Consider the following 17,190-nt stretch of genomic DNA (forward strand, 5'->3'; position numbering starts at 1 on the left):
GCAGTATTGAACTTAGGGGGATTTGTTTCTTGAATAAGAGGCGGTAACATATCGTGCGCCAGTATAGATCGCACAGTTTAAATACGCTCGCTGGATGTTCCCTGGACGTTTACTGAACGAGTCTAGCCAGTGACTATGTATACATATATTCTACTTACAAATCTATTTTTGTTTGCGTTTTATTGTCTGATTGCTATGACCCTGACATATGGACAAAGTTATCGTGAATTTGAAAAGAAATCATTCAAAGGAAAAAGAACAAAAAAATTTTATTGTTCCTAAACAGTCCCATCAAAAGTTACAAGCATCATTCCCGTTTAACCTATACACCAGTGCTGTGACCTGTGTAGCCTATGACATGAACCGCCGGTAAATTCACGACCTTTCTGGCGCGTGCAAAGTCGCACGTCCCTGTCTACAATGCTCCTTCCTGGAGTTCTGAATGCTTGTGTGACTACTCCGTTTGCCCGATTTTTATTTTATTTATTTATTTATTTTTTTATTTTTTCCATTAGGGCGCTAAAACAATGGAAAAACCACTTTACAACCATGAATGCCGGAAAAAACACATTATATATGATATATATGATAACAAATGCGGGAATGCTGGCATACACGCTTTGGGTACAATTCGCTCAACATACAGCACTCGCCTGTGATAGCCTGTACGCAATACCGAAATCTTGTTCGTAAGCGCCTGCGTCGAAGATAATTGCCTTTTAAGGTAGCTTCGTTGTAGGGGGTATGGCAGCTTCCTTTCCTCATGTCTTGTTATCCTTAAGCATTGAATTTCTCAGAATGGCAGAGCATGGAAAAAACAAATGTGCTGTCGATATCTTCCTTCCTAGGATCATGTATCTGGCCCTTTTTATCACGTGACCTATACAGCAGACACGCTGACCCTGACACCTCTATCACTTAACTTTAACTCTGTAGCTGGAATTGCGTGACCCTAAAAGCGTCAGAGGGTCCCAACATGGGCAAACGCCGTGGAGACCCAGCGATCGCCGGCAAAAGTGTTAACTGTCGAGGAGGACCATATATGCAGGTTAGCGATGTAGGTCAAACTTCAAACGATTTCCGTTTGTCAATAACAGATTTGACGATACTGATCGAAACTGAAACCCGCTGGTACAGGTCGTTTAGATAAATAAACAGCCAGAGAGTAGGCGGCTACTAAAATTGAATCAGGTCAACCAGATTAATACGTAGATACCGTGATCAAGAACTACTTCAAAAGGATATGTTTTTAAGGGTAACGCTGAATATCAAGTGCTACATTTGGGACACTCGTTACAGAAATAATATGTTTTGGAAGAAGAAGTTAGAGTTCGAAATTAATTTTTCAGGAAGATGAACTTAAAAACGTATTCCTTTACAAATGTATATTTTTGCGATTAATTTGCCTGTGGCTACGAAATAATCATTTTGTGAATTAGAAACGAAAAATAACAAGGGAAACTGAAAATGGCTTTTATCCTTAATGTAATGAGTCTCCTAAAAAGTATAAGGATGACCCCGTCTGACCTAATATATGACCTGAGCGTTAACAGCAAACATGGCGCGTTCAAGTGTACCATCAATATATTGTCGAGTGCCTGAGGTTATCATGACTTACTGAACAGTAGTTGTTGGTCAGTTCGCCAGGTGTAGCACTACATAAACTTATTCGACGATTAAACCATCCAGTGTACCAGTACCGCTCGGTGTTGCAACGTACTACATATAGTCTGCCGGTCAGACCGAGGGATGAGTGTCACACGCACACTATTAGCACCGAGTGGACATCAATCGGTACGTGTATAGGTCAACCCGTCCTTGAGACAACTGACCTACTTTTATGGGAAGCAAGTTCACATCTTGGGAAAGCACGGTGGGGAAAAGCTCCCCTTACATCTTTCTCGGAACGATGAGGTCACCGCAAATACGGTACAGTGTTTGCGATCGGATTAGATTTTACACTTTCTTCCGTGATTGGTAAACAGAAAATCTCGCGGTGGCTCATGGTCACTGTTCTGCAGCTCAGGCCTTGACGGTTCAGCTCTCATTATTCGCACTTTTCGACGTACTTAGCTTAGTTTTGTGAAAAGTCATATTCTATTATGTGTGTCAGCGTGTCAAGTACGCCACATTGTCGTTCTGATAGGACGAGAGCTCGTGCCAGCTGTGGCAAAATATATGTACTAGAACGGTTCCCTAAATTACTGTCGAATTATACCCACACTTATTAAAATGTGATGTAGATATGGCGACGTTCCCACGTTTGCGTGTCTTTTGCTATTCTCTTCAATTTGGTGTGAGGCGACTAGCAACCAACGAAAACAGAAAAGAACAAGCACCTCTATGTCCGAAACATTGAGGACACACAGATAACGGGTTATACCTCTTCCGACAAATGAAGTAACTTAAAATATGGTGATCATATAAAAAGCAGAGAATATTTTTGACTTTTTTGACATTGTGTTTTGATGACTTCAGCGCCATACAGAGTAACAATTTGCGCCGTCAGCTTTAATTTCACACCACGGAACCGTGCCTCCATGCGCGAGCGCATGCTACGTATGTTAAAGGTCTGGTGAAATGCCCATGTTGCAAAATCACAGAAATACAGTTGATGGTCTATAAAACAGTTACATTCATTTCTTTTTTCGTTTAGCGCGCGTGATTATGAAATATGGCAAAGAAAAATGCAATGTGGGCGTGTCCCCCGAGCCTCTCCAGTCGACTTTTTTCGGCTTTCCGAAGTTTGCCCGACGCCGTATCTCATAACGGGAAGTAAATTTTCACACCTCCGTAAGCTCCCTACGGGGGGTAACTTCTAGGGTTTCCGCTTACATGATCAGGACAGTGTCCTCCTTCACTATGGGAGAACGTTGTTCTTTTGGTGGCTGTGACAGCGGCAAGAACATGAACGACTCAACTGTAAACTTTTTCAAGTTCCCGTCAAGTGTTGAGTGTTTGAACCATAATGTGCTTGTCTCTGCTGGTTCGTACGATCGGCCACGGTCCCTCGGCTGAGCCTGCCTCGCTACTCGCTACACAGAAGGTTGGGACCGCAATGCAAGTCAACTGCATGAACACCACACTGACACTGAACGTTGTGACTGCCATTAAAATGCACTTGTCTACAACACGGAACGTCGGGACCGCAATGCAAATCGACAGTAACTTAAAACGTAAATGGGACCGTGATTAAAATGCACTACAACTACAACACGGAAGGTTGGGACCAAGATGCAAATCAGCTGCATGAACAGCAACACTGAATGTTGAGACTACCATTAAAACGAACAACAACACGGAACGTAGAGATCGTGATACAAATCATGGAGGTAGAGTCCTCCTTGATACAAATCGACAGCAACACGGAACGCGTCGTTGGGACGGCAATTAAATTGAAGAACAACGGGGAATACCGGACCACGAGGACCGCGATGCAAATCCACCGCAACATGGAATGTTGAAGACCGTGATTAAAATGCACAACACAGAACATCTAGACCGCAATGTAAATCAACTGTAACACCGAACCTTGTTGCCTCGATTAAAATGCGTATGTCTGCTATGTATAGCAAAAGTTTCAATTCTCGCGAGCGAGCGTTCCTATGCCCGCTGTACACTAGACAAAATAAATGACGTCAAATTTATCGCGAGGGCTCGATTGCGTGTGTCTAAGTTTCAATTCTCGCGAGCCATTTATGCATGCTGTACACTAGACTGAACGACGTCAAATCTCTCGCGAGACTTGGCTCGATTACAAATACGTACGACGGAGAGAACGCAATAATACGGAAGTAGACACAGTTTTTGCGAATCGCCGAGAGAGAAGCGCAGATTAAACAAAAGACTAAAAAACCCACGTTTTTTTCTTTATTTTACCATATTTTTTAAACAAAAATCAGTTTCGCCGCTGTGGCGAATTAGGATCGATTTTTTTTCGCCACTTCGGATTTCGATTCGCATTGGCGAACGTGGCAAATGGGCAAGCGCGAACAGTGTTTTGTTAGCGAATACCGGGCAGAGATAAGGAGGCGGTGGAGCGCTATTCGATGTAAATGAACACACCTGTGACGTCACAGACGGCCAACCCCGCTATGGACGTGACCTGAGTGACCCCATGAAAGCCGCGCATAGAAATATCAAAAAAATTAACACTTGAGCGTACTTTAAGGTTGCAATTCTGTTGCGAGTGTAATAGTATTGACCCCACTGGAAGATATTCAGTCACACGAACGGGACCATTTCACCAGACCTTTAAGACCTCTAAAGTGTCTCTGACCTCGAAGGTGTCCCCATGCTAAATGTCCATTAAAAAAGGGGGTTAAACTCAAGTCTGACAATACCTACCGCATAATGGACCCTTTTGTAGTACATGGACATTAAATAAGTAATATTAGCTGCTATTTGATACTTTAAATTTGAAAAAATATACAAAATTAGGGCTGACGATAGAATTAACGATTGAGAGGGCTTGTGTCTATATAAAAACATACCTACTTTATAAAATGACGCATGTGGAAGTCATATCAACATTTTGAAGTCATACTTATCGCTGCTCTTATAAACATGAAAACAGGAATAGGGCTCGAGGCAGAATTATCAGAATTATCGGGGTGCTCTTGTTGTTGTTTTTTCCAAGAGTATAGTTTTATTTTGTTTGTTTCTTTCAAAAATAGACCACCATATAAAGAGATACTTTCAAAGTCATGCACAGTTTTGAAGTCATATTAGTTGACGCTATTTAATTCTTCAAGTTTTATATAAAAAACCACAAGATTAGATCCCTAACGAGTTATTGAGGGGGAACTAGTGTTTTGAAAAATATATCATAAAATTGGGGGAAAGATTTGAAATAATATCGATGTGTAGATATCAAACTGATTTATTTTATTCAGTACTTCAAGTTAGATATAAAAGTACAAGAACAGAACAGAATTAACAAGGGCTGGGGCTAGTGTTTTTAAAGAATGTACATTCAATACTAAGGGACGACTTTGAAGTCATAGTATTTGCTGATATTTAACACTTCAAAGAGCACAAATCATAGCTTGGAACAGAACTAACAAGGTTAGTGGGTTGTTTTTTTCCAAAACATACATTGCTTATATAGGAATGCTTGTTAGTTGATAAGTACAACTTTGAAGTCAAAGTATTAACTGCTATTTGATAATTCAAGTTAAATATAAAATTAAAGATTAAGGTTTCTTGTACAATGACACATTTTGCTCCAATTAGACAAATATAGTTTGATATAGCACTGAAGCTTACTAGTATAATCATCAGAATTATTCAGGGGTACTTTTGAGGTTATAGGGACACTTTATAAGGAGTTAAAGATTCTTTTTCAATTCAATGTCTGTTGGACAAAGTCGAGACCATGTAAAATAATGCTATTCGTAACTGACGCTTTACAGGTCAGCTGGCACATATTTGAAATAAAATACACTCCTTCAATTATGTACAAGTACAACAAACTCTCATACGGCTTTTTACTACTAAAGATAGCAAAATTCTTTGTAATTTAGGGAAGTTTATTTATAAAGCATTTGAACTAAGGAAAGAAGCTATGGAAGTGTAAGATCAATACTTTTCTTTTCCTCTTTTTCCTTACATTGTAATACATTTATTTGGTGTAATCATGATATGTAATATTTCTTTGTCATATGTTCCAAGCAATGTGCCGGTGGCCTGTAAGCTAATTAAGTATGAACTTGAAGTATTTTTATTTAGAAGAGGCAGCATATGATCATTAGAATTATCCAGGACACCTTTGAGATCATGGGACACTTTTGGAGTCATATATATTCTTTTCAATACAATACCAAATGTTTGACAAAGTAGTGGAAGTGTACAATAATCCTACAAGCAACTAACACTTGGCAGGTCACCTGGCACATTTTCGAAGTAAAAAAAATCCCTCCAATTACGTATGGGTAGTTTGATACAGCAATAGAATCCATGAAAATTATCCAGGGACACTTTTGAAGTCATGGGACACTTTTGGAGTCAAAGATATTTTCTTAATTCAATACTAAGTGCTGGACAAAGGAAGTGCACTATAGTCCTAATAGTAACTAATACTTTACGGTCACCTGGCACATACTTGAAGTCAAACAAATCCCTTTATTTACATAAAAGTGGTTGGATATATGGTAGCAGTGGAAGAATATCCATCAGAATTATCCGGGAACACTTTTGAGGTCATGTTTATCCTCTTAAATTAAGATTAAATTTTGGGCAAAGCCATGGAATTGTACCATAATCCTATCTGTAACTGACTCTTTACAGGTCACCTGGCATATTTTTCTGTCAAACAAATTCCTTCAAATATGTTAAAGTAGGTGGATATAGTAGTGGGAGCATATAATCCTCAAAATAATCCGGGGATACTTTTGAGGTCATCGGGACAATTTTGGAGTCAAAGATGTTTGTTCAAATCAGTACTAAATGTTAGACTAAACCATGGAACTTCATCACAATCCTGAGTAACTGACACTTTACAGGTCACCTGGCTCATTTTTGAAATCAAACTAATTCCTTGAACTTGCAAGGCGTTTTAACAACACGAACAGATATATCGATGATCTGAATAGTCAAGACAATCCAGACATATCAAATTACTTACATCATATTTACCCTCATGAGTTGGAAATCAAAGAAACTACAGAGGGTAGGAACTTTGCTTCATATCTTGATCTGTTCCTACAAGTGGGTACTAATGGGCTACACACTAAGCTGTATGACAAAAGGGATGATTTCGATTTTGAAATCATAAATTATCCCCACTTGTCAAGTAATATTCCATCTGCACCTGCTTATGGTGTGTACGTGTCTCAACTTCTCAGGTATTGTAGGGCTTGTGATTCCTACACTTATTTTCAACTGAGACACAGCTCATTGGCATCAAAATTACTGAGACAAGAATACACAACAAAAAGACTCGTTAGGACTTTCAAAAAGTTCTACGGTCGATATGACGACATTGTGGCCAAATATGACACCTCGGTCACTCAAATGATTAACGACAGCATTCCCGGCTTTGACTTATTACAGTGATTCATATCCTGTATCTTTTCATACAATATTTAGACAATTTTGGGACCAATCCTGACGGGTGTAGCATGCTAGCAGGGTACGCTTACCCATTCCGGACACCTGGTACCACCACTAACTATCAGTGGTTCAGGATGGTCCTACTTAAATTTGTAAATCACAATTGTCCCTTTGACCTGGTATTATATTACCTTGAATGGAAACGATTATTGGACCTGTTTAATGTCATAATGTAAAAGTAATTGGATATAGAAGTAGAAGAATATAATTGTCAGGATTATCCGGGTTATCCATCAATCAATCAAACATCCATCAAAGTTGTACTTGTTCAAATGCACAGTATTCAGCTTTGATATGTACCTCGGAAATCTGATAAAATCCACTGATATGTCATGCCCATGAACTTACAGTTTGACTTAATGTTAGTATAAGTTTTTTTGTACCTTAGAGGTCTGATCAAATTCACTCGATTCACTTTTGACATGTAGCTTTTATATAGAGTAATTACATTTATTCATTAACAATGTGATTGTGATAAATATAAACATCATCATGAAAATCAAACTTTGAGCACAAATAATTCTAAGTATAACCAATATTTTAGAAGTTCAATCAACTACTGCCATTAAGTTTTGACATATGGGCTAATTATAAAATTGCATTATTGTGCAAATGAACAAGTTATTAAGGACGTCATGCCGGTCAAACATTCACTATAAATGCAAAATTAGTGCATTCAATATTCATACACAGCCTAATTACAGAAATTCGTTAAATATGCAAATGAGCTAGTAATTAAATTAGCATGCTCATAAGACATTGAGCATAATAAGCCTCAGGTATGATTAATAAATAGCAGAGGTCTGTTGCAATTGTACATTCAATACTGACATATCCGAATTCAAGAAATTCATTAAATATGCAAAAAAGCTAATAATTAGAATGTCGTGCTGATTAAAACTACAAAATTAGTGAACCTATGTATATTCAAGGAATGGCAGAGGTCTGTTCATAATCGATTAAATTAGTGGTGATGTAGAGCTAAATTACAGAAATTAGTTATGTATGCAAATGAGATATTGATAAGAATTTCTTGTTCATAAACTTTAAAGAAGAAGTAGACCCATGTATGATAAATACATCGCAGAGGTCCATTCAACATCGATAATCTGAGCATTGATATATAGTCTAATTACAAAAATATACTAAATGTGCAAATGAGCTAATAATTAGAACGTCTTGCTTATAAAACTTACATCATATGTCAACCTAATCATGATTAAGGTAGAACGCACCTCAAACTTTTACAATTCTCCACTGATATACCACATGTGGGGGTTCATTTTAAAGCTCTTGGTAAAAGAAACCTTTTTACTGGCTTAGTTTTTCGAAATTAACACAGTGATGGCGGCCATTTTGAATTTCTAATATCGGTAAATCTTGGGTAATTTGTTTCTCTAGTACCAAAATTTGCACGGTGACCCCCTATTTTTATTCTTGATTTTGAAAGAGAATGATTGAAAGATTCCTTGAGGAAAGTTGGAGCAAAAGTTAAAGTCTTTCACTTTCGAGGTGCATACTACCTTAATATTTTCCGTGAGTTTTGTCATAATCGGAGAGACTGCGTGTAAGCCTCTGTCTCCAAAATCCAAAAGACTAAACCAAAGCAAATCACAAATTGGCTAAAATAGGTATAACAGATATGCATATACTGCGCTCACGGTTTGGATATGGCTGAATGTTGTATTGACGCCGATGCTGTCAACAGCCAGATCTTGTACTGCGCTTGCATACAATCCCATAATGCTTTCATTAAACACTCCAAGCCAGTGAAAATATTTGACGTGCAGTTCGGCCTGGTTTCGCATGATTATATGCATCGGGAATTAAAAACATGATAAAAGTGAATACATTTGTCAAAAACGACTCGGACAAGAGATCAGTACTGTGGACGTTACAAAGTTCTACAACTTCATACAAAGGTGTGAATAAAATTAATTAGACTGCTAGGAAATCAAGCACGCCGCCCTCGAAGATATCCCAGAATTTGCCACTTCATCATAGATTCAAAAATGGCCGCCATCTAGCGATACCGCGGTGAAGACGCTAAATTTTCAAACTAATGTTAAGTGTTATTATGTGTTTTCTAGTAAACTCATTTTCATACCAACGACGTTTTATTGCCTTAAGTCCTACATTTGTTCCAAATTGAAACACATTCGTTTGAGTTCCAAGCCATATTTGCCATATTTGATTCTGATTTCTTGTCAAATTTGAGTATTCATGAGTTGCATGAAATATATATATGAAAGCCCATAAGGGACATTTTTTGTGAGAAAAAAAATTATTATCTCGTGCGCACGAGATACTGTCTTGTGCGCACGTGAAAGTATCTGGTGCGCACCAGATAGTATCGGGTGCGCACCAGATACGTTCTCGTGGCCACGAGATATTTTCTCGTGCGCACGTGATATTATCTGGTGCGCACGCGAAAGTATCTCGTGGCCACGAGATACTTTCGCGTGCGCACGTGATAGGAAGTTTCTCGTGCCCACGTAATAGTATCTGGTGCGCACGTGATAGTTATTGAACCTTCTAAATCCTAGCTAAGGTGTCCGAATTTCTGATTGGTCATTCGTTGGCATATTGGTTTTCTCTATGTTTCTTAAGCATTGGCAGCAAATTTTGAAGCAAATATTAAACTTTGTTCTACCACTTGTTTATCATCTCACTGAACGGTTGCTCTGCCTTTATGCAAAACAAAGTAAAGAAAGTAAAGACGGTAAACAATGGGAACTGTAGAGTTTGTATTAGTTTATTTTTGCAAGAGCAAATCGGATGTTGATCATTGCATCTATCAAGCTTGCATCTCATTGACAGTTCAATTTATTCACCTGGTCAAACTTTGCCGATTTGAAGGTTAAACCTCTTTCTTGTTCTCCTTTTGCAATTTGTTCAATGAGTAGCAATCACCCTTAGTGCTCAAGAATAATTGTACTGAAGGAATATCATCTCCTCAATCATTTTAAAGAAAATTGGTTTTAAACTCTTTTTATCCGTGTATTTAATTCAAAGCAAAGCTGTTCAATTTACGTCTGGTTTCTGAAATATTTATCGATGTGATGCATGTTTTATTTCATGTTGAAACTATCCTTTCTGACTCAGTTGACATTGTATGAGCAATCCCCATTAAACAACACATTGCCAATGTCGGATTTTTAAATAAAAGTATACTTCCTTCATCCTTAGTGGCAATATATGTTATTCATATCGAATGTTTGACACTGAGAGAAATTACCGATGTCACATTTATCCAGAAAAACGTACCTTTCGACCAATATTATACCGTAGGAAGATGTGCAAATTTCATTAAGTGTTTTATGAGCTTTTGAATCTGTTGATAAGAAAATGTCAGTCTGAGGAATCATCAGTAGACTTGACTACCTCAAAGGCATAGTGATCTGGCTCTAATAAATGTTTTTCTCACTGGTTTCATCAAAATTGCCCAGCAACATGATCTTAATTAAAGTTCACAAGACAATTTTAAGATTAATTAAAAAGCATGTCTGTCAATCAAATTCAGATATTACATGGAAAGGAAAGAGTTGTGAAAGCTACAGTGACAGTTTCCGTACTGATGTAGGAACCACAATGGTGGCCGATACAGACTGACACGTATGAGATACTATTTGGTGCGCACCAGAAAGTATCAGGTGCGCACCAGATAGTATCTGGTGCGCACGTGATAGTATCTGGTGCGCACGTGATAGTATCTGGTGCGCACCAGATAGTATCTCGTGCGCACCAGAAAGTATCAGGTGCGCACCAGACAGTATCTCGTGCGCACCAGATACTATCTCGTGCGCACGTGATACTATCTCGTGCGCACCAGATAGTATCTCGTGCGCACCTGATAGTATCTGGTGGGCACCAGATACTATCACTTTATAATGAGACAAATAAGCATCACAGTAAAGTGCTTGAAACATCGTTTAACTATTTTAACAGGTTTTAGAATCGATGGGACGACTTATTGTTTGTGCTCGGGTAATACGTGGTAAGAAGAAGCTGTTGTTCTAGAAAGGATGTACATGTAGTACCCTTTTGTTCTGTAATGATTTTGATTGAAAAGTGTAATGTCGTCACCCAACGTCTTTGAACTGGAACTGAGGTATAATTTTGGTTTGCAATAAATAATTCGATTTGTTCAAAAAAAATGAAACAATACAATCTAAATTTTAACCATAAATTGATTACACATTATCAAGGCGTATTGCGCAACAAGTCAGCCAAATGATAAACGAGAGGAAGAATTAAGTTCAATATTTGCTTCATAATTTATTCAAATGCACAACAAACATAAAACTGAACCGATATGGCCAATGAATGACTAATTAGAAATGTGGGCACCTTAATAGCAAGGCAATAAAAGATTCGATAACTATCTTGTGCGCACGTGTTAGTATCTAGTGCGCACGAGATACAATCTTGTGCGCATGTGAAAGTATCTGGTGCGCACCAGATAGTATCAGGTGCGCACCAGATACTTTCTCGTGGCCACGAAATAGTTTCTCGTGCGCACGTGATAGTATCTGGTGCGCACCAGATAGTATCTCGTGGCCACGAGATACTATCTGGTGCGCACCAGAATGTATCTCGTGCGCACTAGAAACTAACTATCTCGTGCGCACCAGATAGTATCTCTTGGCCACGAGATACTATCACGTGCGCACCAGATACTATCACGTGCGCACGAGAAACTATCTTGTGGCCATGAGAAAGTATCTGGTGCGCACGAGATACTATCTGGTGCGCACCTGATACTTTCATGTCCGCACAAGATAGTATCTCGTGCGCACGAGATAATAATTTTTCCACACAAAAATGTCCCTTGCGGGCTTTCATACATATATGTGTCTTCTCCGTCGTTCAGTCATTGTGCGTCAGCCGACCGCTGAGCTCGCCTATTTAAGTTGTTCTCTGTTTTCTGCAAAACTGCGCGTTATTGACGTCGAAAGCCCGACTTGTTCCTGAACGTTCATATCAGCAGCCATGGCAAACTGCTTTTTCTTGTGTCCTAGATCAGGAATCAGGATGGAAACGGGTCGAATCATTAAGACCCCTTAGTACGATCCGCGTAAATCACACATAAACTCTGCCGACGTTAAATGACGTAGGGCATGACGTCGTGGTGCTGGCGGAGTCTCACAGCAAAGTGACTGGACTCACAGCGAGAAGGCTGGGGTTGCCACACGCGCCACACAGAATGCTTGTGCACGTCTTTCTGCCTCACAAAAAGGTTAATGAAACGCTCTCGTCTACCAATCAAAAGTGTGACGGGTCAAAAATGATATAACTTGTCTGAAAAAATGCCAGATTCTTCACATGAAGTGTTTGACTCAAAACGAATGTACTTGCTCGAAACACAAATAAGCTTATGTTTGTAATCAAACGAATATACGAATCTTCAAATGGAAAGTATTTAAAAATGATATCATGATTTATGGCCAAAAGAGCTGCAGCAACTCAAACCGAATGTGAAAACTTAATTTTGGCGTTAATTGCGCGCCATTCATACCCGCATGTGGCGGGAGTTACGATTGCTTGTGGATGTGTCCTAAGTGTTATGGCCGCAATATCTTGCTATGCCCTTTTTTCACAAAGCGATTCCTGGAAATGCGAAGCATTGATAATATAATCTCCTAATCCAGGTCACAACGGACCTAGTAGATTAACCAAGTCTGACCTTCTTTCAAGTAGACACGCTTTAGGCCTAGCGTTTGACCCTGCGGCCAGAATTAATTAACGTGACCTGTGCCACATCATAGTGTACCGACAGGGGAAAAGCTATGGTAGCGTTTATTCTCTAACCTTTTCAGAATAAAAATCAGTGCATCGCTCCGATGTGTCGACGTGAAGACTCAGTGATCGCAGGTAACGGTGCAATCTGTCAAAAATGACCGTTATGCATGCAGACTTGCGATCTAGGTCAGACAAATTGAGTTGTCTTATTACAAACATGTTTTACAGTACCAATCGAAACTGAAAACCCCTGATACACGTCGTTCACATAAATGCACAGTCAGCAAGAAGGCGATTACTGAAATGGAACCAGGTCAACCAATTAAATTTGCAAATCTCGATATTTAAAACTTTTTAAAAAAGTAAATATTTTAAAAGTAACATTAAATTCTATGTTATTGCAATCAGGACGGACACTATTAGAAAATTATACGTTGTCTGAAATTAAAAAAAAATAGATTTCGAAACCCAATATTTCAGAAAGATTCCACTGGAAAACGTAGAGCCCATTTTAACCCCCTTCCTAAAATCCCATTTTCAGGAGTGGGGGTAATTCCAAATTCATATTCATTAAATGCTCCAGTAAAAAGCGATTTCTAACGTAAGGGACGAGCTCGAGGAAATCTTGCAAGATTGGCTGACAAATGTTGAACACTTCATGGTATGATACTGAAGCTATGATATGTTGTACTATGTACGAAACTGCTTGCGGTTGTCAATTGCAAATTGACGCGATAAGTAGGTTTCTCGAGGACAGTCTGAAATAAGCAAAGTACATAAGTCCTGTCTAAATTGTGAATTCTAAATTGTGACTGTGGGTGCTTCATGCAAAGATAGGTCGACCATGCCTACTATTAAACAGTTGTCGCGGTATTGCTGTAAAACTCGCTCAAAAGAGTACTTGCGAGCAACTTAGTAACAGGCTGGCGGGCATTTTTCCTGGTACAAGCCGCGGTGGGAAAATAACGGGCAGGAAAATCGCTTATCATCAGCGAGCGGTGACATTTTCCTATTTTTTCTAGCGGCAACTTTAAACAAATCCCAGCGGGCGACAGGAAGAACTTTTCGGCCGTTTGAGGGAGTTCACAAATGACCTGAACAGCGGAGAGCGTTTTAGTGCTTAGATACCAGTGAGGAGATACGCTAATAGGGAGATGACTAGCGGGGCGATTTTCTAGTTGAGTGCGGAAGCTATTTGGCGAAAGATAAACTCCTCCGAATCGTAGGATGGGCAATGGTGAATATCTTTCACCTCCCCTTCCCCCTTTTAAAATTTCTTTAAAACCATTGGTTGGCATGGTCGGACGCTTTTGTAACCGGTTTGTCGGATCTCAATGATACGACAACAAATACCAGACCTCATAGCCACTGCCTTTGCGTCAAAAAATAATGTTACTATCAGATAAAGATGAATAAGTGTTTTCTACCTTAGCTGTAGACATCAAACCATCAGCCGACAGATCTGTTGGTGACGCTTCACATGGAGTATTTAACGTTCTGATGCCAGTTTTTATCCGGCATAGGAACATCTCACTCCGCTACGATGATCAATATCCTTTGGGCTCTGCATACCTGCACCGCATTAGAATTCTCGAGGTCGGGGCCTGGTCTCGAGGTCAGGGCCGAGGTCCTATAGTCGAGGCTCATACTTTGCCTACCATCGTAACATGTTTACAGATTCGTATTATTAGTATTGACAGCAAGAAAATGTTATCACGGCGATATAAGGAGGCGATGACTATCGCAGCTAGAGTGCATGGCCTTTACGAATTTGAAAATTCCTTTGTTTTGTGTTAGCATTAGAATGATCTTGCATGTTTTGCTGGTTATACAATCAGTTAGGCTATGTATTTAGACTTTAATCATGCCTACGGTGTATACAATATGTCGAATGTGCAGGTTAGGTAGTAAAGTCAAGTCCAGTCAAATACAAACTTTGACTTGTGGATTTTGTTCTCGATTATGCACTGGTAATGTGTTTGAACCACCAATCTGACGGCAACTTTATATGCAGTTTACTTAGTTTTCTCACAAATACCCATTATATTTTGTTTGGATCAAAGTTCGAAACTTCAGGGCCCGTCTGTTGTCCTGCCTTTCATGTGCTACCCACTGATGATGTGGTGGCGCTATGTGGTTAGTTGGTCTGTGACATCGACACCGGAGGACTGAGTCAAAGAAAACTGAAGAGCGCCCTCAAACACGCCCGCTACCGAAAGGAGTTGTTTTTTGATGGCTCATATGTAAAATCCATGAAGGGCCAGAATATTATAGATTGTGACGTTTTCTCCTGCTCAGAAATTTATGAGGAACGAGGCTGAAAGTGAGACTATTTTAGTCACATACAAAGGACATAATTTCATGATCAAGTGACTACACAGTACATGATGTTTTAAACACTATACAGGCTACATACAAAATATTTGATTGATTACTATGGCAACACGGGTTTTAAGAATGAATGATTTCGTTAAAAAACTTTAGAAGATACTCTCCTTCTGCTTAATTCAACTGATCATCTGTGACTGTGTTTCCTTTATGTTGATTGGAGCAAAGGATCATTTTAAACTGACTTGAGGCATGTTATGTGTGTGTCATTAGAATAGCGTTATTAAATTATTCAGCACAGGATGAGTAGTAGTAAAACACTCGATACATTGCATGTGAATATACTCTTTTTGACCTCCGGTTTGTATTCTTCGCATCCTGATCTTGCATTTTTGAAAATGTCCCCTTTCCCATCTCATGATCGAATTTACACAAATTGTCAAATTCCTTTCTCATTGTCTAGAATTACTCAAAACGATACATCACAGATGAACACACCCCAAGAATGCATTGTGTCTCCGTTTGTTCTGTCAGATTGCTCTTAGCAATTTTGAATTCGTGATCTGTTGATAGACTGCAATACTTCTCGAGAACAACACATTTTTCGGAACAAAAAGCGCTCATTAGCTACTGGACTATCTGCAGATAAAACTCTAAAGAGATAGTTATTGCAATGTTTACCATATACTGACGTGCGGTCTCACGGCAGTTTAATCTGGTCTTTACTGGAGCTAAGTGACTCATTTGAAGTCCCAGTGTACAGCGAGGACTGACGGTATTGGTGGGTGATCACATTGATTTCATAATGCTGATTGTAACCCACTGTATTTAGGTAGCGCCCTCCTATTATATACCAAACACATAGGAGAGCCAAAATGATCATAGTGCACACTCTTGGCGACATCTTTCCAAATCAGAAGCTTGGTTTATTCCAATATGCCACACACTCTATTTTGGGATGACTCATTCATCTACAAGATGGTGTTCAAAATTTGAAATAGATTGCCTTCGAAACATAAATTGAAGTGAATAACAATGACTTGCTGATGCAGCAAAATATTCACATTACTGGAAACAAACAAAATCGTGAAAATCATAAAACAAAATATGCACATATCAAGCGTACTCCAATAAAATTATTCCAATCTTGGTAGGTGAAGAAAAAACTTTTCATGTCCCCATTCTCACTATTCTGTCAAAATATTTAAGGTGCGCCTCTTAGAAGTCTAATTAAATTCAATACAAACACGAGATTTGGAGCACGCACTATCCAAAATATCATGAAGACTACAAATTAGGGTTTTGTGGGGTTTTTTTGGTTTTGTTTGTTTTTTTTGTTTTTTTTTTTGTTTTTGTTTTAAATGAAGCGTTTTACAATCACTGAGAACTGAAACACACCGTAATTACGCGGAAGTAACATTGTGTCAATGACCCTAAAGTTTCCAGATTATATCCGATGATTTTGGATTGCTTCCACGATTCTACCCTGTTATCTCTTGTGTTCATTGTGGTGCATGAGAACGGGATCACGGAGTAATTTTTTCCAGGGTAGGTACGGCCATAAAGTTATATTTATCCCAGATTGGGAGACTGGTGTGTACGATATTAGCGACTTATCGAACTATTTCTTCCTTCTCACGGTTTACCCCGTCAGCTCAAACACCCAAGTGTGTAAGCTTGTGCAAAAACAGATCTCGTGAATCATTCATGACGTTATCCGAAAAAAGCCTGATTCGAAAGCAGTCCTTACTATGTTTTTTTTTTAATCCGCTGAGTAAAGCGACAATACATTGTCAATTTTCCTTTGATCAATTAATAACGATGACGTGTATTGTAATCCCGTCCTACGAAATTGAAAAAAGAGAAAAGGTTATTCTTATTTAAATATTAAATGACTATCTTAGTTAATCCATATTTAAACGCTTTCCTGTATACACATGCGTATGATTCCGTCAGCCTATACTTTGTATTAACGCAAACTTGTACACTTGACAATCAAAAACAAGC

At 38.9% G+C, this 17,190-nt stretch overlaps 1 protein-coding gene across 1 annotated transcript in view; it reads right to left on the reverse strand.

Annotated features, from left to right (window-relative positions):
• LOC139149939 (fos-related antigen 2-like) overlaps window positions 1–14,424 on the reverse strand; it is an 86,255-nt gene extending 71,831 nt beyond the window's left edge. Inside the window, exon 1 of the transcript XR_011556170.1 lies at window positions 14,283–14,424. The gene's annotated coding sequence lies outside the window, so the exon portion shown is untranslated. The remainder of the gene's footprint in view (window positions 1–14,282) is intronic.
• Window positions 14,425–17,190: the final 2,766 nt, after the last annotated feature.

This window comes from Ptychodera flava, chromosome 14, assembly GCF_041260155.1.
Source record: "Ptychodera flava strain L36383 chromosome 14, AS_Pfla_20210202, whole genome shotgun sequence".
NCBI lineage: Eukaryota > Metazoa > Hemichordata > Enteropneusta > Ptychoderidae > Ptychodera > Ptychodera flava.